Consider the following 22,881-nt stretch of genomic DNA (forward strand, 5'->3'; position numbering starts at 1 on the left):
TAAGGGAAGTTTGGATAGGTACTTGGCTGGGATGGATATGGAGGGCTATGGTCCCAGTACACGTCAAAGGGACTAGATGGGCCAAAGGGCCTGTTTCTGTGCTGTGGTTTTCTCTGACTCTATGATGCCAGGTTTTTACTTGAATTCAAATGCCCAGCTGATGTGGTAGGATACGAACACATTTCTAAATCAACTGTAGTGAGTCTCTGGATCAGCTGTGGTAGAGTAGCGGGTAGGTTACTGAACTTGCAGCTGTACTAGCAGAAGTCTGATTGCCAGTCCAGTAACTGACCAACCACTCTACTGGTCCATGTTTTAAATAAAAGAATTATCCACACTGAATATTTCAATTCCACTCTCGAGGGAGAATACACCAGCTGCAACATGGAACTGCCTTCTAATCGATACACTCAGGTAAGTTCTGGAACAGAGTTTGAGCCAGTAAATAAACTCTCAGCCAAGACAAAGATTGTCCAATTCATGATTTCAGTATCACCTCACAACTGCTTCACCATCTTCTGCTCTGATCAGTGGAATATACCTTGGAACATCTTGTTTTTGCAGAGTTCAGCAGAATCTTGAATAGACCTTTCATACGTTAAATGATGACCCCAAACTTCTTCATTGTGGCTCTATCGCTTTACTTGTCTTCCTGCACTACACGTTCTCTTTAGATATGACACTCTTCTTTATTCTGTTTGCTTTTATACCACCCGAGTACAGGGTGTGTGGAATGATCTGTCTGGATAGTATGTAAGCAAAGCTTTTCCAGTATTTCAGTCTATCATAAACTTATAGCAACAAGTGGTGCTTTACACACGTGAAGTGATGATTTTAGAAGAATTCTGCTCAAGATATAAAACCGGCCTATTAAAAAGAGTGTTACCAGTGCCTATATATATATAAAAATTGCTTATATGTATACACTCCATTAGTTGTCACACTATATTTGGACAATAGATTGTGATTTGCACTTCAAAGTTACTACTTTTGATTTATTTAACACCTGTAAAATAGAAACAAAAGTAAAATAATAGTGCCTGATGAATTAGTTCACTTCGTTCACTTTATTAATTCCCCATGGTCAGTCCCTTTAAGAAAGGGGGCTATCGCTTTAAGGAGTGGGAGGCCTGCAATCACGTGCTGCCAAATTCTCTTCCCGCGCTCGGTCCACGCAGCATAGCGCGTTGACGTCAGGAGAGCGCGTTCGATGACGCCAGGACGCCGTGGTTTTGAATGACATCACCCTGAGTGGCTGGTAATGCTGAGAGTGGAGAGAAGCAGAGACAGAGGGAGCAGGGAGAGTCTGCAAGCAGCACCTACAGTCACTCTGGGATTACACTTCGCTGCAAAAAGGGATTATTCACCAGGAAAATGTAAAGGAAAAGCAGAAGCATCTTGTCAGGTAAATGATTCATTCTATCTTTCTTTCCCTTTGCAATGCACTGATTTGTGCGAGGGTTTCCAACAGGAGCGGATTTAAATCCCTTTGTATCCCCGCTGTGATGGGTTTTTGCTCTTGGTTTCTTGCAAGGGTTTTCGTGTGTTGCAGCGAGTGGGAGAGGAGACTGCATTGCCCAGTTCTGGAAATGCTCTCTTTTGAATAGGAATTGTACGAGGAGGGCTTTTCCGAGCTCACTCTGAAGAAAGACCTTGCACAGAGAGGATAGCTTTGTCGTAGAGGACTCCAGAGGTGAGATGCTTGGGCAGATGTGGCGACTCGGTGTTCCTGCGTGTGCAGAGATGGAGTGTGTGTGTGTGTGTGTGTGTGTGTGTGTGTGTGTGTGTGTGTGTGTGTGTGTGTGTGTGTGTGTGTGTGTGTGTGTGTGTGTGTGTGTGTGTGTGTGTGTGTAAGTAACCGGGCAGGTTCTGTAACGGACACAGTCGCTGCACCTGAACGGGTGCAAGTTGTAAGGATGGAAGGGACAAGATCGTGGACTGGAAAGATGAACTCCAGTGAAACACTTCGCTGGTGGAGCGGGAGACTGGAATAGGGGGACGACCCTGGCCATTAGTGGAGTAAGAAGAATTGCCCTTCGAATTCTCGCCGCGAAACACATACCGGTGTTCCTACACTGGCCAGTCCGGGACGGTCGGCATAAACAAAAAAATGTTTACTTGGTTTACCTGAGGTTAATTTTGATTAATTATTTATTAACTGTTGATCTGCTTGTTAACGTTTACCTTGCAATGTCCCCTTGCTTTGTCAAAGATGCAGGAATGGACAGGGTTATCTTCAGCCGCGCAACTTGACTCTTTGGTCCTACATTAGCTTCCGATGGACACTGCAGATTGGTTATGACAAGAGGGATGGAGTTTGTCTGATTACCGAAGGGCTGGGAGTAAATGCATAGAGATAATTCTTACACGAGAAAAGGGGACAGCAGGCTATCTTTCTTTACAACAACAACAAAAAAAAGCTGGCGAGATTATCCCCAGTAGAAATTCTCCCCATCGAGACGTACGTTGAGTAAGGATCGCCCAGCTGATGGATTAACCTGATGGCTTGCAACTCCGGCAAGCTTCATATTTGAAGAAAGGATTGATACGGATCAAATGTACGCGTGGATCACTGGCTCAAAACACGACGAGAGCTATCACTTCCTTTTACTTCTGGCTGAAGGCGAGTTGTCTTAGACGGAGGAGGTGAGGTGTTATTTGATCCTTCCCGATGCAAACGAACCTTCTGTTTTCTGGCGTGCAGTTCAGGCGCAAAAATAGACTTAGAGAATCGCCCCGCTGACCTTTTATACCGGATCAATGAGCTGTTTTTCTCTCATTGGCGATAGGTGTACACAGGAATAACATCACTTAAATAGATGTATTTGTTTTCATTACGTATACCGGTATTAATAAGCCATAAAAGAGGTTTACCAATAATAATTCTCGATTGTTAAAAAATAATGGAAGATTAAAGTCTCTTTTCCTGAAAGATGTTTTAATGCTAAAGTCAGCCTGCACATTATTGGAGAAATCTGATTAACATTGATTTTCCCTCTTCAAATCACAGCGCTATGAAAATGAGCAATGGTTTGGCATTCGTTATTGCAATTGTGATTCCAGAGGCTTCAATATACTAATGCCTCTTCCTTCTAGTCCTCTCTCGCTCCCACTTACCACTCACCTTCTCCTGATCGGCGTGCGCCTAATCCCCTCACCAGACTGGGGTTAACCCTTGACATCTTGTCCGCAACTTTTTCCCTCGGATTTTCACGAACAGTCTTCAAAAATACTAGTGTGCACGGGCAGAAGTAATGTGCAGAACTTCCGTGCTTATATCTCATCTATATACGGACACACACACACATACACGAACATACACAAGTACATTCTTGCATTTACACGCGACTCATAGCCACAGACTCTCTCTGACTCTCTCTCTCTCTCTCTCTCTCTCTCTCTCTCTCTCTCTCTCTCTCTCTCTCTCTCTCTCCTCTTCCCCTCCCCCCTCTCCCCTCTCCCCACCCCCCCACCCCGGTACACACAGTACAACTACAATACAATTAATCCGTGAAGTTTCCAAGCCAAAGAAAATTATCTTTCGAAACAGTGAAGCTGTTAGAATGTGTTTCTAGAGATTTAAAACTAGTTTCTATGTGCCGGAACAAACGGTGTTCCGTTTATGTTCGTGACAGTCACTTGTGAACAGTAATTTCGGGTAACCATGATTGATCAGATGGGGGATCTCAGTGTGTTTTCCTCTGGGACGAAGTCACTAATTATTTAAATTGAGTGTTCCCGAAGCAAAATGTTCATGCTTCACCTGCGTTGTTGGTGTGTTTTTTTCCACTGTGTGTCGGGAGTATCTCTGCATTGTTGCCAATATTTAACTCAGCGGCTGAATGTTGGCTTGTGATCCAAGTGTTTCCGCTAGGCAGATGGGACCGAACCTCGCCCAACCTGACTGTCCGGGGAACCCGGCTGTTGGCACCGCCGGTGTCCTTTCGGTCGGTGGGAGAAGAACCACCGCCGCCCCTACATCCCCCCTCATCCCCCGAGTCCACTGCGGCCCCAAGTGCATCCTCATGTAGCATCCAGACCGGTTGCGGTCTACCTGGTGATGATATCAAGCAAAAAAAAGGGGGTCCAAAGCCGAAACTACTCCAGTTTTGACGGGCGATCCACGCCTTAGGACAAGGCATTGGTCTAACCCTTGGGAACTGTTTGATTGCTGTGGATCGACGGCCCTCTCCGAGGATGTTCACAGCCCCTCTCCAGATGGACTTCCACGGGTGTCCTGGTCAAGATTCATTCCGCAGGCAATACTAGATCAAATTGTTGGATGATTCGCACATCGCACTGTGTGGGATCTTGCTACCCAAGTTGCAGCGGCGCGCAGAGCTTCCCTCGGTTGGTGTGAGGGCGCTTTCCTGGACGGTGTGTGAGCCTGGGTTCCAAGCTGAAAGATTTTTACTTGTAAGCCCTCCACCAATAGGGGCATATACGGCGATTTGTCTCAATTGGCCAGTGAACACCTAGGCTTGCCATTCTCCGTCTCAGCTTCAGGGAGTGGGGAATCTCGCAACATGCCTCGTTTTACTCAGCACATACCTCCATCTTTCCAACTGTGTGTCCCACGTGCTTCCTGTGCTCGCCTCTGGTTCTGGCTGCACACGACGCCCGCTGGATGCTCCTCACCGAGCCACTGATCACCGCTGCTTCGAAAAATGACGGTGGGCGGGTCAATGGGTGCCCGGAGTACTCTTGGGATTTATCAGTGGGTGTCCACGGTGATGATGGGTGGGTGTGAAAGAACCTATGGATACCCAGGGTGACCGTGATGATTCATGGCACTGCACCCAGTAATAAATCGGCAACTTCACAATTGGCGATAGGCAAAGTGACAATGAAGGGAAGGTGCAGAGGTGCAATGTGTGGGGGGGGGGGGGGGGTTGCCAAGTGAATCCTCACAAACTGCTGGTGCCTAGTGACATGTGAGCTGGCTCTGCCTACAGATGCAGCTCTGGAAGAGCATCATCCCCACTGTGTGGCACGTCTCAGGAGATGGCTGTGCTTGGGGTTCCCGTTACTCCCGGGAACGACCCGCAGTGTGTGTGTGTGTGTCTGTCTGTCTCTCTCTCTCTCTCTCTCTCTCTCTCTCTCACTCTCTCTCTCTCACTCACACTCACACACACACACACTCACACACACACACACACACACACACACACACACACACACACACACACACACTCACACACACACACACACACACACACACACACACACACACACACACACACACACACACACACACACACACCAGGAAGAAGCCTGGTGTGTTCAGTTTCAATACACAGAACTGGGCACGTCGACACGGTGGGGCTTTGAACTGAGATCTCTCCATCTGAGCCGCTAGTGAGGTAGTGGCTCAGTGCCAGAGACTGAAATGAAGGCTTCAGGATTGCTGTGCCGTGGCAGGGATTATTTAATTCGTGCATTGCTGAACCTGATGTGCCAAATAATCTGCGGCTCCGGCCCCTGCCACGGTGGGCACCAGGCCTACCACCTGCTCATGCCTCAGTGCCGTGGGGAGCGTCCTGATTCTGCCCTGACAGAATCCCTGTGGAGAACAGGAGTGGAAGGAAGTCACAGAGAGATGCACTGAAGAAGAGGGTAGTGCAGTAATAGAGAGACAGTGGTTGAGCTGAAGTCCAAGAGCAGGGCACACAGAGGTGCAGGCTGGAAGGAGTGACTAGTGAGTGCTGCTTTGCTATGGAAAGTGCGAACACTTCCTATTCGTAGATCATAACATCAAGCCCGCTGATGGGGGTTTGAAAGGCTGCAGTACCGCCCACTGCCACCGGGGGTCTCTCGCAGCCTGTAAATGGAGTTCCCAGCTGCAGTGACCTCGCCCATTGAGGAAGGACAGAGGTGACAGAAGTCCCTTTCCCTCATCTGTGCCTGCCTGTGTATTCGACTCAGCTGTAGCACCCCCTGCTTCCCGGCCAGCAGTTTATCCATTCAGATCCAGCACGTGACCGAGCTGGATCTTTAAATGCAGGATTCAGATATTTTTCGAAAGGACGACTGATAAAAGCAAGCTGTTCTTGCGGTGGGCTCGGCCAAACTGCAACTGTGGTCGATATTACGTCGCGTGTTGCTTCGCTGCTGTCGCGATCTAACTGTGCACAAATCAGCAGCTATGTCATTGCCACGGGTATATATCGCACTGCATCCCATTGAGAAAGAGCCGTAAAGCAAACTTGGACCATTTGAGCCCGATTCAGTCCAACCGGAGTCTGACGCTTAGCAGTAACTCATTTCTACTGACTAATAGGTCCAGCAAACTCCCCTCCCTCCTCAAACGGGTTGTCTCCTGCTGACCCAAGCTCTCACTCACGTGTGGCTCCAGTTGTGCGAGTAGGTTGCACATTTCAAGGGGCACTTTGACGGAGCATGTTTACATTTTCAGTGGCCCAACCAACAGGTGCCACCAGGTGATGACATCCTGTTTCTCCCCATGGCCTGGTGCAAGCTGGCTGAAACACTACTCGTGCCTCTCCACAAAGCTCATGCACCTGGATGACGGGGCCAACTAGTTGGAGGAAATGAGAAGGCGCCATGCTGGTATGCCATCAGACGTCAGGCAGCTAAAGAATTCTGCGGGAAACCGGGGCTTTATAGCTTAGAGCACAGGCTTCATTACCTGATGGTGTGGTCAGCCTGGGATTGTCATACTGTACCAGCATGGGCTGGAGGAGTAACTGTGTTGGCTCTCCTCACCGCAGTCTGGGGCACCCCTCTGGTTGTTAAGGAACTGCAAAAATCCAACAGTGATTTCTATCCTTAATGTCATTTTGGACCAGGCACTGGGCATGTAGGAGCTGAGCCCAGGCATCAATCAACAGGTCTTGAGGGATTTAGGACATGTTTTCTGAGGGATTGTAATTTGAAGATTTGTGAATTTTGTTGTTATTTTTAAAAGCTAATTTAGCAATCCCCTAATTTGGATCTTTAGGTCCTATTACGGTGGCGTCAGTGGCAGTGGCGATGCAGTGTCTGGCTCACTTTGTGTTCTGAGGTGGACAGTAATCTGAGATTGACTTGGCGCTGCTTGCTGCAGGCATCAATCATCCAAACAGCTAAAGCGAGGCAGGAATAAAGAGCCGTCATACCTTTTATCCCCCAGCTGCATGGTCCTGCCCCAGTGAGGTGCGGTCATGGCGCAAGAGGGCTTTGAGTGCGAGGTCAGTGAGAGAGTTGCCAGGCAGAGCTGCCCTGTAACTGAGCGTGTCGCAGATGTCAGGGTGGAGGGTGATTAACGTGTGAAACGGCAGGAGCCATCCAGTCCAGTTCCAGAGTCACTTAGCATAGAAATAGGCCATTCAGCCCATCGAGTCCATGTCAATCATTGAGTGCCCATTTTACAATCCTCATGTTCCCAATGCCACTCACCTCCACATGGTGACAAATTAACCTCTCCCACGTGGTCGTAGGTCTTTTTAAACCCTCACCCCCCCCCCCATGAGGAGCAGAGGCAGTCTTTGAATGACTTTTAAGACCATAGTAGCTAGATCCCTGATCAGCAGTGGCTACCGGGGTAGGTGCGAGTGCAGAGCTAAGGTTACATCATTATCTTATTAAGTGGGCGAACAGACTAGCAGGGCCGACTCCTATCAAGTCTTCCTTCCCTGTCAACATGATCATGGCTGTGAGTTTATAGTCAGAAAGGTTGGATGGCCTCCGCCATCTTTGTGCAGCAGAAAGGGGAGGATGTTCTTTATCATCCACCGTGACTGCAGTAAATGTCCTTCCTGCCTGTGGTCTTTGGAGGAGGGTCTCTTTACCAATACAGATGGTTCTTTCTGTCGACTGAAGGAGCAGTTGTATTTTGGTGTTGTGGGCGAATAGCAGTCCCATAGGATTGTGCATTCTTGCAGCCTGTGTTGTTGTGCTTGATGTTCACTGCTCCCTCTGTCAGTCAGCCACAGAGACATTGAAGGAAATGTTGCTGTGAAAGGTGCCTTCAGCCCCTCTGAATGCCACGCCATGGAGATATGCCTGTGCCGCACTGCAGCAAAGGGACGGTAATTTAACCTGTCTTTTTAATCACCGAGTGAGGGTCAGATCCCGCTTGGTGACGCAGGTGGTCTGAGTAAGTGCCAGAATATACAGGTGGAGCACTCGCAGTAATTAAGTGGGCAGGAGTGAGTCATTCCCTGCACGGAATGACATCACCAGCGAGACTTTCATCTCCCCATGGGGTGCCAAAGCTTTCCATTGCCGGCGTGCGTGCTTCTTCACCCAGGCACCCAGGACTCGCCGCAGAGGAGAGGACACCCAAGCGGAGGGGCCACTACCTCCGAAGTTTCTCTCGCTTGCTCAGACCACACTGAGGACGCGTGTGACCACCGGTCAGTGGGGTTGTCCGCCTGGACGGTGTCATCACCGCTAATGCTGCTGTGTGACATTGCACTGTGTCCTGAGAGTGAGGGGTCTCTGTCTAATAGTGCAGTGAGATGCAAACTGTCTTCATTGGCACTTTCCCCAGTGTGTACCCAATCCTATCTTCCTGCTTTGTCCTTATTCCCTTCACTATTTTTAATTTTGCAAACAAGTAACTAAGATTGTTCACGTGGTTTGGCAGTAAGAGGCAGATCTGCATTCTCATCCTGTTTGTGAGCAGCTTACCCCCCTCCTCTGCCATCACTACAGTTCCCTTTTTGTTTTCCCCGTTTGTGTTTGTGTCAATGTGTGGGAAGAGTGGGCAAGTGTACTAGTCCTGATGAAGGGTCTTGGCCTGAAATGTCGACAGCACTTCTCCCTGTAGATGCTGCCTGGTCTGCTGTGTTCCACCAGCATTTTGTGTGAAGTGTACTGTAACTTGAAGAACATGGAACTGAATGTTGGCCTCCGTTTAGATTTGGGGCTTAATATCTTTGTAGCGGCCAAAGTGGGTAAACCGTTCCCAAACTTTCTGGAATAAACTTCCTTGGAGGAACAGCACCAACTGCTCCTGAGTTTAGGCCCCAGCACTGGCAGCAGCGTGGAGGCAAATCTTCCACTGACTCAAACCTTTCCTGGGCGTCCTTGCTCACCAACTGATCGGGCTTGGCCTTTCCATCTCCCATCTGACAAATTATTTCAACAGTTTCAAGTTCTGCATGTTACCTGCTGCTAACTTTTCTCTGAAACTGCTGTCTGTGTACCTTGAGGGAGAGAGAGAGTGTGAGTGTGTGTATGTGTCTGTCTGTCTGTCTGTCTCTGGATTTTTCACTCTCTTCCCCCAGTGTTTCGACATCTTTGTGTTTTCCTCATTCTCTCCTTTTTTCTCACAATTCTCTCATTTTTTCTCCTTTCTAACACTTTCACTTTTAAATGAACACACAATCTCTTTCCTCTCATATAAAGTATAGGGAGGGTGTATCACACATTCAAATTATCTCTCTACCTCTTTCTTCAGCTATCGTGTGTATCTATTAGCATATGTACATGTCTGTCTGTCTCTCTCTCACTCTTTCCCTCTCCCCCTCTATTCTCTGTCTTTCACTCTCTCTCTCTCTCTATCTCTCTCTCTCTCTCCCCCTCTCTCTATTCTCTGTCTTTCACTCTCTCTCTCTAGCTCTCTCTCTCCCCCTCTTTCTATTCTCTGTCTTTCACTCTCTCTCTCTATCTATCTCTCTCTCTCTGTGCATTTCTCTCTCACACACACATGCACTCTCTCTTTTCATGATTAGCTTTTAGAAACAGCCTATTTTTTCCCACTCACTCTAATCCTTAGACAGCAATTAAAGTTGGAAAAGCTGTGTTGATTTATGTCCCCTGAATTCCCAGCACACAGACACAAGGCAACACTGAGCTGGTCCCAGCCCTGCAGGGTGCGAACAGCTGAGAACAGGAAAGGCTATGAGTTCCAAAAAGCAAAGAGTTAACTGACAAGGTTTCAGAATCTTCAGAATTCAGGAATTGCTTTTTGTCAAAGTTGCAGAATCTGTAATGTTAAGCAGTGTTGAAGAGAATTCATCTCAGTGAAATACTGACAATCAACACAACTGTAGATGCTGGAAATCAGAGGTTGCTGGAAGCATACAGAAGGTCAGACAGATTCTGTACAGAGAAACAACAGGTTGAAGTGACTCCTGGTTTATTTCAAGTCAAGTCGAGTATATTGTCATTTATCTATATGCATAAATACTGTAAAGTGAGACGTTTTTCTGGACCAGGGTATAAAGCACAGTTGTACACCTAGCACAGATATAACACACAATAACTCAGGAAAGTAAGAATTAACTTTACAAATGATAAACAAAGTAAAGCACATAAATTATTGTACAGTACACATTATCCAGTGACACTTCGAATGCGATACAGTGGGGAGTTCAGAACCCTAATTGCCCGAGGGAAGAGGCTGTTTCCCATCCTGTCTTTCTGTTTTGGAGTCTCCTGCCTGATGGTAGAATGTCAAAGAGGGTGCTGGATAGCTGGTGGGATCCTTAATAATATTAAAGGCCCTGCAATGGTGCGCCTGTAAGATGGGGAGGGGGGAGCCTCACTTGCCTCAGTTTTCCTCAGCAAGTGGAGGCATTGCTGTGCCTTCTTGTTCAGGGGGGTGATATTGAGGGACCAGGTGAAGTCACCGTGATGTGAATTCCCAGGAACTTGGTGTGCTTAACTTTCTCCATGGAGGATCCGTGTACGCACAGAGGAGGATAGTTCATCTGCTCCTTGTACGTGTCCAAGCTGAGGAGGAGGGACAGAGACTAACTTGAGCTTCGTGCACCTATTTACACATATCCTGCACTCAAGCTAGTTTATTCTCTCCGCGTTCTAGTCACCCCCCCCCCCCACACACACATACGCACCAGGAGCATCTTACAGCTGACTGACATGCCTTTGGGATGATAAAGGGAACTGGAAGAAACCCACGTGATCACAGGGAGAAGTTGCAAACTCCACGTAGACAGCAGCAGAGGTCAGGATCGAACCCGGTTACTGGAGCTGTCCCACCATGCTGCGTTCTGGCTGACATTTATTCCTTTGCCAAAGTCATTAAGAGCTGCTGATCTGTCAATGATCTCCTTGCAGTTTGCGGGGAGTTTGGTGGGCACAGTGGCCTTTGTGTTTTCTTGCAAGCACTCTGACCTTCCAGCAAGTGGCAGAGCGCAGGAATCGCAACCCCTTCAGTGCTGCCGGCAGATCTCATTGAATGTACCAGTGCAGGTTTGCAGCTTGGGTCACTTGGCCTCTTGAATTCATGATCTTCCATGCTGATGAACAGAAAACCCAGCTCAGCCATCAAGTGAGGAAGGGACTGAAAGTCACCCGTGGACTTGTGTTAACCCGACACCAGGAGAAGCAATCGATTAATCACGCTGTCACAGTGGCAGCTGTTGGCTTCACGGTCCAGTGCCTCACACGCGGACTGCTACCACTTCCCATTCTCTGCTACACTGGACTTCTGACTTCAGAGCTATAAAATCTTCACCAGCGTGGCCATTATCCTTTAAGTCTTCATTAACTCTCCTCGATTAGCATTTTTAATGAATAAAAATGACCGTTGCTGTTAGCCCCAGTAGAATCAGCCTGGCTTGGCCTGTTTCTCTGTGGAGGGAACTCAGCTATGTGTCTTTGAGTCAGGCTTCTGGTTGTGGTGTTAGTTCTAACTCCACATATCCCCTGCCACTTGCTGCATCCCAGATCTTGGCGTAGAAGCACAACAGAATACCGTAATACCTGCAGTGTTTCTATAAAAGCATTGAATGAAAAAATAAATAATATGTATTATTTTAAACACCCATGTGACCTTTGATGTCTTGGTGTAACTGCAGGAGACTAACCTTCAAAGTTGAGTTTATTGTCACATCCACACATAAAAGAATACACAGCTCCAATGAAAATCTCTCTTGCAGCAGCATCATCATCTAGGCAGCATTCCCTAAAAATATACAAATTTGTCATCAATTATATGCAATTTTTGCAGGAAAGATTAGAACTGGAATTGATATGACACAGTCTATTTTAGTGCAAAGTGATCACAGTGATCATATTGTTCCTAATCTGTTGGTTAGGGAACCAAATGGTGGAAGGGAAGTATCTGATGTGGGACTTCAGACTTCTGTACCCCCTGCCCAATGGTAACTGCAACTTGGCAAGGCCTGGATGGTGGAGATCTTTGATGGACGTTAACTTTTTGAGGTGGTGCCTCGTGTAGGTACTTTTGATGGTGGGGTGGGATGTGCCCATGATGCATTGTGTTGAGTTTGCTGTTCTCTGCAGCTTCTTATGCAAGGCACCATAATGTCAGGCCCTGATGGTGACCTGGTAGGGTTTTGTGAACTTGTGCCAACTGACTTGCTGGAGTGTGCAAGGACATCTTCAATCTCTCACTGCTGCAGTCGGAGATTCCCACCTGCTTCAAAAGGGTAACAGTCATACTTGTGCCCAAGATGAGCAAGGTGAGCTGCCTTATCAGCTTTCGTCCAGTGGCAGTCACATCTGCTGTTCTGAAGCGCTTTGAGAGGTTGGTCATGGTTAGAATTAACTCTTACCTGAGTAAGGATCTGGACCCTTTGCAATTTGCCTATCGTCTCAATCGGTCTCCAATGGATACCATCTTACTAGCTTTCCACTCAGCCTTGGATCAATAGTAATAGTTATGTCAGCAGCTGTTTATTGATTACAGCTCAGCGCTCACACCATCAAACCCTCGGCTCTAATCAAAAGCTCCAAACCCCAGGCCTCTGTACCAACCCCCACAACTCGATCCCTGATTTCCTCATCAGGAGACCACAGTCTATGTACATCTCCTCTTCACTGATGATCAGCACTGACGCAACCTCAAGGTTGAGCGATTAGCCCACTGCTGTACTCTCTCTACGCCTACGACTGTGTGACTAGGCACTGCTCAAACGTCATCTATAAATTTGCCAATGGTATGACCATCGTTAGCAGGATTTCAGACGGTGACAAGGAAGCGTATAGGAGTGAGCTAGATCAGCTGGTTGACTGGTGTTGCAGCAAGACCAAGGAATTGATTGTGGACTTCAGAAAGAGTAAATTGGGGGAACACACACCAGTCCTCATAGAGTTAGCAGAGGTGGAAAGACAGAGCCATTTCAAGTTCCTGGGTGTCAACATTTCTGAGGGTCTATCCTGGGTCCACATGTTGAGACAATCACAGAGAAGGCATGACAGTGGCAATTGCAAATTTCTACAGAGGTACCGTGGAGAGCATTCTAACTGGTTGCATCACCATCTGGTATGGAGGGGAGCAAAAAAGCTGCAGGAAGTTATAAACACACGCACACACGCACGCACACACACACGCACACACGCACGCACACATGCACACACACACATGCACACATGCACACACACACACGCACACATGCACACACATGCACACACACGCACGCACACACATGCACACGCACACACGCACACACACACGCACACACGCACACACATTACATTTCAGCAACAGTATCTTCCTCTCCACAATTCGATTTCTGAATGGACAGTGAGCCCATGAACACTTAGTGATTTTTTTTCCTTCTCTTTTTGCAGTATTTATTTTTTAATATATACTTATTGTAATTTATAGATTTATGCCTATGTATTGCAATGTACTGCTGCTGCAAAACACAGATTTCACAATATATTTTGGTGATGTTAAACTTGATTCTGATAAAATTCTGATTCTTTCCTGCACAATCGAACAGAGCATGTTGTAACCAGTCAGGGTACTTCCAGTTTTTGAAAACTGCATGAGGTTGCTAGATCTATCTGGGCTCATGTCCTTTCCTGGCCCTGTTTAACTGTACTGTCAGGGAAAGCTGAGCAATTCTCACGGATCAGCTGAGTGGGAATCCCTTCTGCAGCTTCAACACCTGCAGGGCCCGGGCTGAGGTACTTACTGAGTAATGAGCTGTTGCACTGACCGATTTAGACGAACAATCAAGAGATTGCATCTCACTGAAGTGGAAAGGAAAAAAGCAATTTAATCTGTTGCGTAGCTGCAAGATGCGAGTGCTGGGTAACACTGTTGAGTAAAATATCGCAGAATTCTTGGAAATAGGATTAAAAATACAATTACACATGCAGATTCTAAATAGTCAGGCTGATAAGGAGCAGCCTGTCTGCTACCTGCAGAGACCAGATCTCCCAACACTCCACAAAGGATGAAGCAGCTCATTCCTCGCCTCATTACATCAACGCACATTGACAGGAGCTAGATTGCTGCAGGCTTGACATAGCTGACTGCATCCTGGTGAAGGGTCATCTGGTCAGGTCGGAGGTCTGCTCATCGATCAACCCTTCTTCTGTGTAATGGGGCATTTACAATCCACCGTTCCCACAGCTGCAGCAAAGGGGAGGGAGTATAACCACGCCTCATGTGGCTGAAGGTTTTTCTGTCCTTCACTGCTACAGTACAGGGCTGTGTAGGCCATACTGAGGGGACGATACAGGAAACTGCAATCATTGTAATCCTATTTTGAAAGATCGCTTCTCTGTCCGATTGAAAAGAAGGCAAAATGTTTCAAAATTCCAGTGGCTTTCACCTTGCTGGCAATCTGCACAGTTCCTGAAAACAGTTGCCTGGTATTAAAATGCAACCTGCATAATGTACCAAATGCAGTTGCTGCATGTTTTAACGTGCAGCTTGCACAGTTCTCAAAGGCGGCTGCTGCACCTTAGCTGTGAGAAGCAAAGGGAAGCAGGCTGCTACCGTCTTAAAAGCTTGGCGTGAAGGTGAGGGAAATGTGGGCAACATGGGGATTGGAGGGGAGGATCTCATGTCTGCAGTGTGTGTGGCAGCTACCCCAGTCACATCACATCAGTCCTATGCTGCAAGTGAGCCTATATCACAATGTTTCCCAGGTTTATTGTTCACGCCGAGGTCCCAGGGTGTTTGTGAAATTGAGTGTCTGGACACCCAGCAATGGGGCAACGTCACTGAAAATGCAGGCAGGCCCACACATTGATGCCCCAGTCAGAATCCTCTCAATCACGTCTCCCAGCTTGTCGTATTGGGAGTTATTAAAGGAGATTGCAGAGGAAAGGTTCAAAGTATATCTAGTATCAAAAGAGTGTACGCAGTGTACGGCTCTGAGATTCGTCCTCACGCAGGCAGCCACAAAACAAAGAAACACTTTGGAGCCCATTAAAAGAACAAAACCAAGCACCCAACACACAAAAAAAGAAACAAATTGGGAAAAACAGCAAAAAATGAGCAATTAGCGCACAGAGTATCAAACGTAAAACCACCGAGTCCCCAAAAAATGGTTCAGGAGTGACAGCCACTGAGCCAGTTTAGTTTAGGGCTTTGTCGATGACTACGGACCTCAGCCGCAAAACCAGTATCCCAGCCCTGGTACATTAACTGATTGACTCTCCGTGGATGCTGCTGACCTGCTGGATGTCCACAATAGTTTCTGTATTAGTTAAAGGTGACTTCACTGCTCTGAGAGAGGGACGGATGGCATACAGGTTGTGAAGCCATCACGTTGTGAATCTCACTGGAAGCACGTCAGCTGCACTAGAGCAAAGCGTGTGCAGTTACCCAATGGTTGGGTAAAAACACACCTGCCCTGAAACATGCACTTCTGGACTTTATGTGTGATTTTCACATAGAGCGTCTGATCCCTAGACCCCTTACACATCCCTCAGCTGGGAGCTTTACATCCAAGCTGGACTGTGCAGGCACGCCCTGTGGCAGAAGTGCACAGAACACAAGCGCACAAATAACCGGGAGGATTAGCAAACATCCCTGTGACAATGCAGCAAATGCTACAACAAATTGAATTTGATACATAAAATGTCTTTCACAGTGCACAGCTTTTAAGAGCCAGTGGAGACCTTTTTTTAAGAATAGTTATTGTTTCATCGTCCGTGCAGGTGATATAGTGGTATCTGCACCCAGACTTCAGATCAAGAGGTCCTAGGTTCGAATCTGGCTGGCTCCTTACACACTTTCCACCCATGCTGGGTTGAGCACTGAACTAGCAACTCTGCCCTGTAAAACAGACAAATGCTAAAAATACACAAGGTTGCCGCCCGATGTGCTAAACTAGGTGTGAGAGGATCTTTACCTTTTTACTTATTGTTTTATCATTGGAATTGCAGCAGAACTATAGTCAACAGTATTATGGAGATGGTCAGGCTGCTTCAAAGGACTTGTTGGTAGATTAATTTATTGGATTAATGGTGGCCAGGGTACCAAAAAAAAACTAGTCTTCTCTGAAACAAGGCTAGATATATTTTTCTATCTCCTGATGGACAGATATGAGCTGTGATAAAAGTTTCTACAACATTTCCTGTCTCAGTCAATGGCCTGGATTACGAATTTGAGTCTTTGGAGCAACACACACAAAATGCTGGCAGAACTCAACAGGTCAGGCAGAATACATGGAAATAAGTAGCAGTCAATATTTCAGTCTGAGTTCCTTCATTGGGGCCCTTCCATATATAGCACTTGTAGCTCCTGGTTGGACTGATTGAGCCGTAGCCATATAGTACTGGAACAGGTCTTTGAGTCATTGAAGTCCGTGCCCAAGCACCCACTTACTCTAATTCCCCAACAGATTCTGCTGTGGACCTGCACAAAAGGGACATTTTACAGTTGCTAGTTAATCTACCAGCCTCATGTCTTTGGGATATGGGATGAATCAGGGGTACCAGCAGCAAACCCATGGAGTCATCGGAAGAACATGCTAACTCCACACAGAGCCTGAGGCTGGGATTGAACCTGGCTTTTTGGCATTGTGAGACAGCAAATGCACCCTTGTGTCACATTGGATCTCAACTGGTAGTCATCCACACTGACCTAAATGCACCTGCCTGCTCTGGTAACTCCTTTCACTCATTATAGAAACTTCCTTCCCCAAACAAAACAGCTAGCCATGATCCAATAACGACAGTATGAGATTTAGTATGTAGTTATGCATGCCTGATTTTGCTTACCCCTCACCTGTAATTGATGTGGGGACTAGCACAAAGGGCTAACTGGCAGAAGCTGGAGACGAGGGTCTGGTTGCTCAATAATGGGCTGTTTAGAGTTAGCTGGCTCCAACCTTAATTATTGGGCTTAACTAGTCCAGGAAGAGAACACTTAGGGCTGTAAAGCGCCTTCATTTCCAGTTATATTTGGAATCTATGTGTTACCAAAGCTTTAGGGATTAATTAAAGCTGCTACTGGTCTTCCCAGAATGAACAGTTTTATTGAAGAGATTCTCTGTTTTATTTAAAAAAAACAAATGCAGCAGAGCACAATTGAACCACTAAACCTTCATCTTCTTCATGAAATATTGAGCATAGCCGCGGGTGATCTAGTCTTATTTTGCAAAGCTGATTTTTTTTCTCACAATTTATTTTTCCTTCCTCTAGTCTTGCGCTGCTGCACAATCCTCCCTGTATTTGCTGGGTCCCTTTTATAACTCACCAAGCTAATGCAGTACTGCTTAAAGTTGATGTTCCAGACTGTTGGACCGTGGAAGGCAGACCCGTTTTAGGTTTGTTCTTAATCTGATGTAGTTGAAATGAAAATGACCTCTGCAGTCTCCCTCTCCCTCTATGTCTCCATCTCCTTCCCCAACTCCAACTTTAGTACCCATTTCCATTCTTTCCCCTCCATGCTCATTATCTCCCCTTCAGATTGCACTACATCCCAGGAGCAGTTTACAGAAGCCAACTAACCTACCAAAAAGGCACATGTCTTTGCAAGGTGTGAGGAAGCATCCAGGAAAATGCACACAGTCACAGTGAGAATATGCAAACAACTGCAGAGATCAGGATTGGACTCAGGCTGCTGGAGCTGTGAGTGAGCTGCTTTGCAAGTTGTACCACAGTGCTCCCTGTAATAGCAGCTGGATTACTTAAGTGGGCCTTGCAGTAGGTTCCTCAGTTTGGGTGCTGACTTTTCTAATGATATAGCTTTATATCTCTAGGGTGTATAGATAAAACTGCCGACTCAAAGCCACATCAGGCAATGAAAGGCCCCAGTACTGAGTGTCTGATACAGACCTGGGAAGTACAGTGGCTCTGCGATTTTATCATCCCATGATCCAGACCTCAGGTGCTCTCCTTGTGGATTTCCATGTTCTTCACTGTCCATGTGCTTTGCCTCCAGCTGCTCGACCCAAAGGTGTGTTGGATGGTTGGTGAATTGGCCACTGAAGTATGCAGGCAAGTGGTAGAATCTGTTGGGAGAAAAATACTACATTATCCCATTTTAATGTAAATGGGTTCATCGTGGTCAGTCCAAAGTCAGTCGGCTGAAAAGCCTGCTTTTTTCTCTTTTCTGAAAGCAATGATTCATGTCAGGTGAGGGCTAACTGCAGGGACCTTGCATCTGTGGGTGATGAGTCATCCAACCTCACTCAGATATATTATTCCCAGTACTCTCCTGATTAGTTTTTTCTTTTGCCGATTGGGGAAGGCTATTGGATTCCTTCTCAGGCCTGTTCTATTATGATCTTAAATTAATGTGAGATGCGCCCTAGGATGATCATTCTTGCAAGCTCTTTTCCCCTGAAGAGTTCCACCTTCTCTGTAACTTTTCTGTTGCATTTGTCTTTGTCACACCAAAGGTCTCTTGCAGCTTCCATGGGAAAGAATGCAGCTTCTTGCAAATGTCTTTGTGATCTGGCTGCACATGACCCCTCCCCTACCAAGATTTAATGCCTTTCACCCCCCATTGATGCCTGACACATCTTGTGGAGGGTGCAGGGAAGATTCTTGAGGTTGTTGCCCAGAATGGAAGGCCTGAGTTATAGTATATCGAGAGGCTAGATGGGCTGGGACCGACTTCCCTGGAGTGAAACTGGCGAAGGGGTGACCTTACAGTGGATTATAAAATCATGAAGGGTATTGTTAAGGTGGATAGTGGCAGTCCAAAACTAGAGAGCACAGGTTTAAGGTGAGGGAGAGATTTAAGGGGTCTTAAAGTTGATAGATCTTGAACACAGCAGGTAATGAGAGTATATGGAATGGGTTGCCAGAGGAAGTGGTTGAGGTTAGTACAATTGGAACATTTAAAAGGCATCTGGACAGCTATATAGATAGGAGAAGTTTAAAGTGTTATGGGCCAAGTGCAGGTAAGTGGGACTAGCTCAGGTACCCATATTGGTTCACATGGAGGTGTTGCCTGTCTCTGTGCTGTAAAGACTCAATAATAATCTGGTTTCCCCAAACCATCCCTAACTAGGCAAAGAACAACTCAGTCCCTCTTCCAGAACTTAACAGGACTGGCACTGGAACATTCTCCAAGTATTATTTCCCTTATGCACACATTACAAAGGGCATATGTCAATTATTTCATTAGCTAAGCAGTAATGGATGGTCTATTTAATTCCGGACTTTGACCTTTTTTTCTTCCATATTCCCAGTTTACGCTTCCCACAGGATGTACCCTACCTAAAGTCAATCATCCAGTTTTGCTCCCTCTCCTCTCCAATACTTGGCTTTTTGGCTCCTCGGGTCTCCCCAGCCGTGAACTCAGGGAGTGAATGTTGGCTTGACTGTTAACTGTGATAGGCCCAACCACAGCCTTGTTTACATCGATGACAGTCAGGGAATGAGGATGCAAGAAAGTGGCACTGAGGCAGAAGATCTCTCATGATTTAATTCAATATTAGAGCAGACTTGATGGGTTGAACAGCCTACTGTTCCAGTTTTTTTCCTGCTCTTTCATTAATGTGGACACACAGAACTGTTCCACCGAACTGTAGAGCCAAGAAAATGAATCACAAAGTGCTGCCTTTGTTTTAAGCACTGTGCAAATCAAAATTGATTTTATGGAGTAAATCACATTAGCGATGATTTCTGAATTAAATTATGTCCTTCGTAAAATTGGATTGGACACTTCCAGTTGGGATCTTGACATTTCCCTACATAAGGCATATGCCTAATAATATAAGTTATCATGCAGTGCAAGTTTTAGCCCGCGTTGACACAAATTGGAGCCTAACATTCCTCACAAAGGGATAGTCTCAGTACAATAAGTGCACATTGCACTACATTTTTGTTTTAATTGGGATTTAAAGAGGCTCTACTGTTGTTAGGACAGTTCATTAGACAGCTTCAAAATGTAATACTCACACACATTCTGAAGTGGTCAAAATGGGCTCCAAATTAATGTATGGTGGAGATTAAATTTGGAGGTTTAATGAATGGGCAAATCTTTTGTTTAGGCTAAGTATGGGGCCATGAGGAACAAGCAATTCTAGAAGGGGAGCTGACCCTGAAGAAGAGGCAATGATGCATCATTTAAAAGACCTTCCCTACTGCCACTTCCTTCTCCCCTCCAACAGACTATGTGCTACTTGTGTCCATCTCTACTCCAGAGACTATGCCGCTAAGGGCTGACAATTTTTCCAGGGAAAGCGGCAAAATTTTTATTTAGCTTACAATTCCATGTATCTTTTGAGCTGGAGATTGCTCCAACGCCATTGCGTATTTACTTTGCATCAATTTTTGAGGCTTTTCCGGAGGAGATCTGAGTCACTGCAGATGATGAAGTTTCACAACACTGACTAAATGGCACTAAAGTGCAGTTTCTAGGCAAATACTTTCTTAACCCACTGCGGAATCTCATTGCAATTTTTTCCCTGTTGAATTATGCTAACCCAGGAACTTGACTGATACCTGGTCATATCTGTTGAATTTATGGCAGGTCTGCAGGAAATGATGTCATTGTCCATACCATGTTCCTCTTTGAGCAGCCTGGGGATATTAATGCACCCTTCTTCAGGATGCAGCTGGCCCAGAGCTCTCCCAGAATAACTGGCTTTTGTAATTCCTCTCCTTGCTGGTAGCACAGTGGTTAAATTACTGGCCAGAAATCCAGAAGTCTGGCTTCAAATCCCACCATGCCAACAAATGATGATCATCATTAAAACTATTGGCTCCTTGTTTAAAGATCTGCTCCAATAATGTTCTTCACAGGACCTTGCACATTCTGATCTATATGTGAATCCAGAGCCACTTTTAAATAGTGCAAAATAAAAGGAATAGCAGGGTAGCATTCATGGGTTTCTGGACCATTCAGAAATCTGAGGGCGACGGGGAAGGAGCTGCTTCCAAATTTCTGAGCTGTGTGTCATCAGGTTCCTTTAGTACATCTGTGATGATATTAACACTAAGAGGACATGTCCCAGTTGGTGAGGATCCTTAATGAAGGATGCCACCTTCTTGAGGCATTGCCTCTTGAAGATGTCCTGATGTTGGGCAAAGTTGCGCCCTGATGTTGCTGGTTGAGCCTGTAACCTTCTGCAGCCTCTTGAGATTCTAGGGGAGCCTTCACACAAGGCTGTGTTGCAGCCAGTCAGAATGCTCTCCACCATACATCTGTAGAAATTTTTAAGAGTCTTTGTGATGTGCCAGATCTCAAACTCTTAACAAAGTATCACACACAAAATGCTGGTGGAACGCACAGGCCAGGCAGCATCTATAGGAAGAAGTACAGTTGACGTTTCAGGCTGAGACCTAGCGCGCGGTACTTATAAGGCAGTACATGGCGGAGAAATGCCAAAGCTGTGAGTTCGAGCCTCACCTAGAGATCTTGTGATTTTTAACGCTTGCAACGCCCATGTGACTGGGCGTCTCTCAAGCTGAGCATTCAACAGAAATGTTACATTTGATTTAGCGAAGCCTCTTAACAAGGTATAGCTGCTGGTGTGCCTTCTTCATGATAGCATCAATATGTTGGGCCCAGGATAGATCCTGCAAGATGTGCACACTGAGGAGCTTGCAGTACTGACTAGTCAATGAGGACTGGTGTGAGTTTTCCTGACTTCCACTCCTGAAATCCACATTCAGTTCCTTGCTCTTAACTGCCATCGAGTGGAAGGTTGTTGTTTTGACGTTATGCCTTCTCAATGCCATCTGAGATTTCTACCAGCAACAGTGGTGTCATCAGTGAATTTACAGATAACATCTGAGCCATGCTTAGCCACACAATTGTGAATATAGAGAGAGTAGATCAGTGGGTGAAGCATAAGCAATAAATAAGGATGGACGATAAATGCTGGCCTTCCCAATGACCCTCAGATCATGAAAATGAATAAAAAAACAACCCATCATCCGTTGAATTCAACCCTCACTGGTCCAGACATTCTAAACTCCTTGAGAATTCACTGTAGACTAGCTTCCTCTGTTGAGAAACCTGTTTCTTATTATTATTTTTCCATTCCCAACCACACTTCTTTCCCAAAGTGCCAACTGCTGGCCTGATCAGACTGCTACCACTGCTTCCCCCACCCCGACCACCAGCCTTCTCTCATATCTCACACCGACCCCAACCTTGACAGGGTAGAGAAGGGGATGGTGTTTCCCCTGGCAGGGACACCTAGAACCAGGATTCAGAGCTTCAAAGTGTTGGCTGTTTAGGACAGAGATAAGAAAAATTTTGTTCCTTCCTGATATGAGAAGAAGTTTTGGAATTAGCAAAGGGGGCTGTGAATGTCCCATCGGTGAGAATAGTCCAACACAGACCTCAGTGGATTGTTGGATATGAAAGGGACAAGGATGGTGCAGAAAAGTGGCACCAAGACAAAGATTAGCCATGCCCTTATTGAAGGGCAGAGCATAAGGAGCCTGTTCCTCCATCCATTTCATTTCATCACTCACTGTCCCCTAAGCAATGGCAAGATCCAGGAATGGCAAATATTGCCGTCAGTTGTTGGTATACCATGGACTCTGTGACTCTTTTGGGGTGCATAATGTGTAGGTTTTTCAGCTTTTTATAAAACTCACAGATGAAAGGGAAGTGGATAGCGTGTGAGAGAAAGATGGACAGAACTGAGTTCATTGCTTGCTGACAATAATCTTGTCAAGCACTACGCAGTGATTCATGTGATAGTGGAAGATTGGAGGGTTTAAATTTAATCAGCCTGCTTTATGTACAGTGCCAAGAAAGTCTTACACAGTTTATGACTAGCT

At 46.2% G+C, this 22,881-nt stretch overlaps 1 protein-coding gene across 15 annotated transcripts in view; it reads left to right on the plus strand.

Moving 5' to 3' along the window:
• The first annotated feature begins 1,251 nt into the window (after positions 1–1,251).
• Positions 1,252–22,881, plus strand: part of LOC132406245 (receptor-type tyrosine-protein phosphatase S-like) — a 475,477-nt gene continuing 453,847 nt past the window's right edge. For 7 of the 15 annotated variants that reach the window (XM_059991616.1, XM_059991623.1, XM_059991621.1 and 4 more), the window contains exon 1: positions 1,252–1,405. The gene's annotated coding sequence lies outside the window, so the exon portion shown is untranslated. Of the gene's footprint in view, positions 1,406–2,212; positions 2,647–17,435; positions 17,454–22,881 lie in introns of those variants that run through there. The other 8 variants (XM_059991627.1, XM_059991630.1, XM_059991628.1 and 5 more) reach the window with 3 other exon arrangements.

Source organism: Hypanus sabinus, chromosome 16 (genome assembly GCF_030144855.1).
Source record: "Hypanus sabinus isolate sHypSab1 chromosome 16, sHypSab1.hap1, whole genome shotgun sequence".
Lineage (NCBI taxonomy): Eukaryota > Metazoa > Chordata > Chondrichthyes > Myliobatiformes > Dasyatidae > Hypanus > Hypanus sabinus.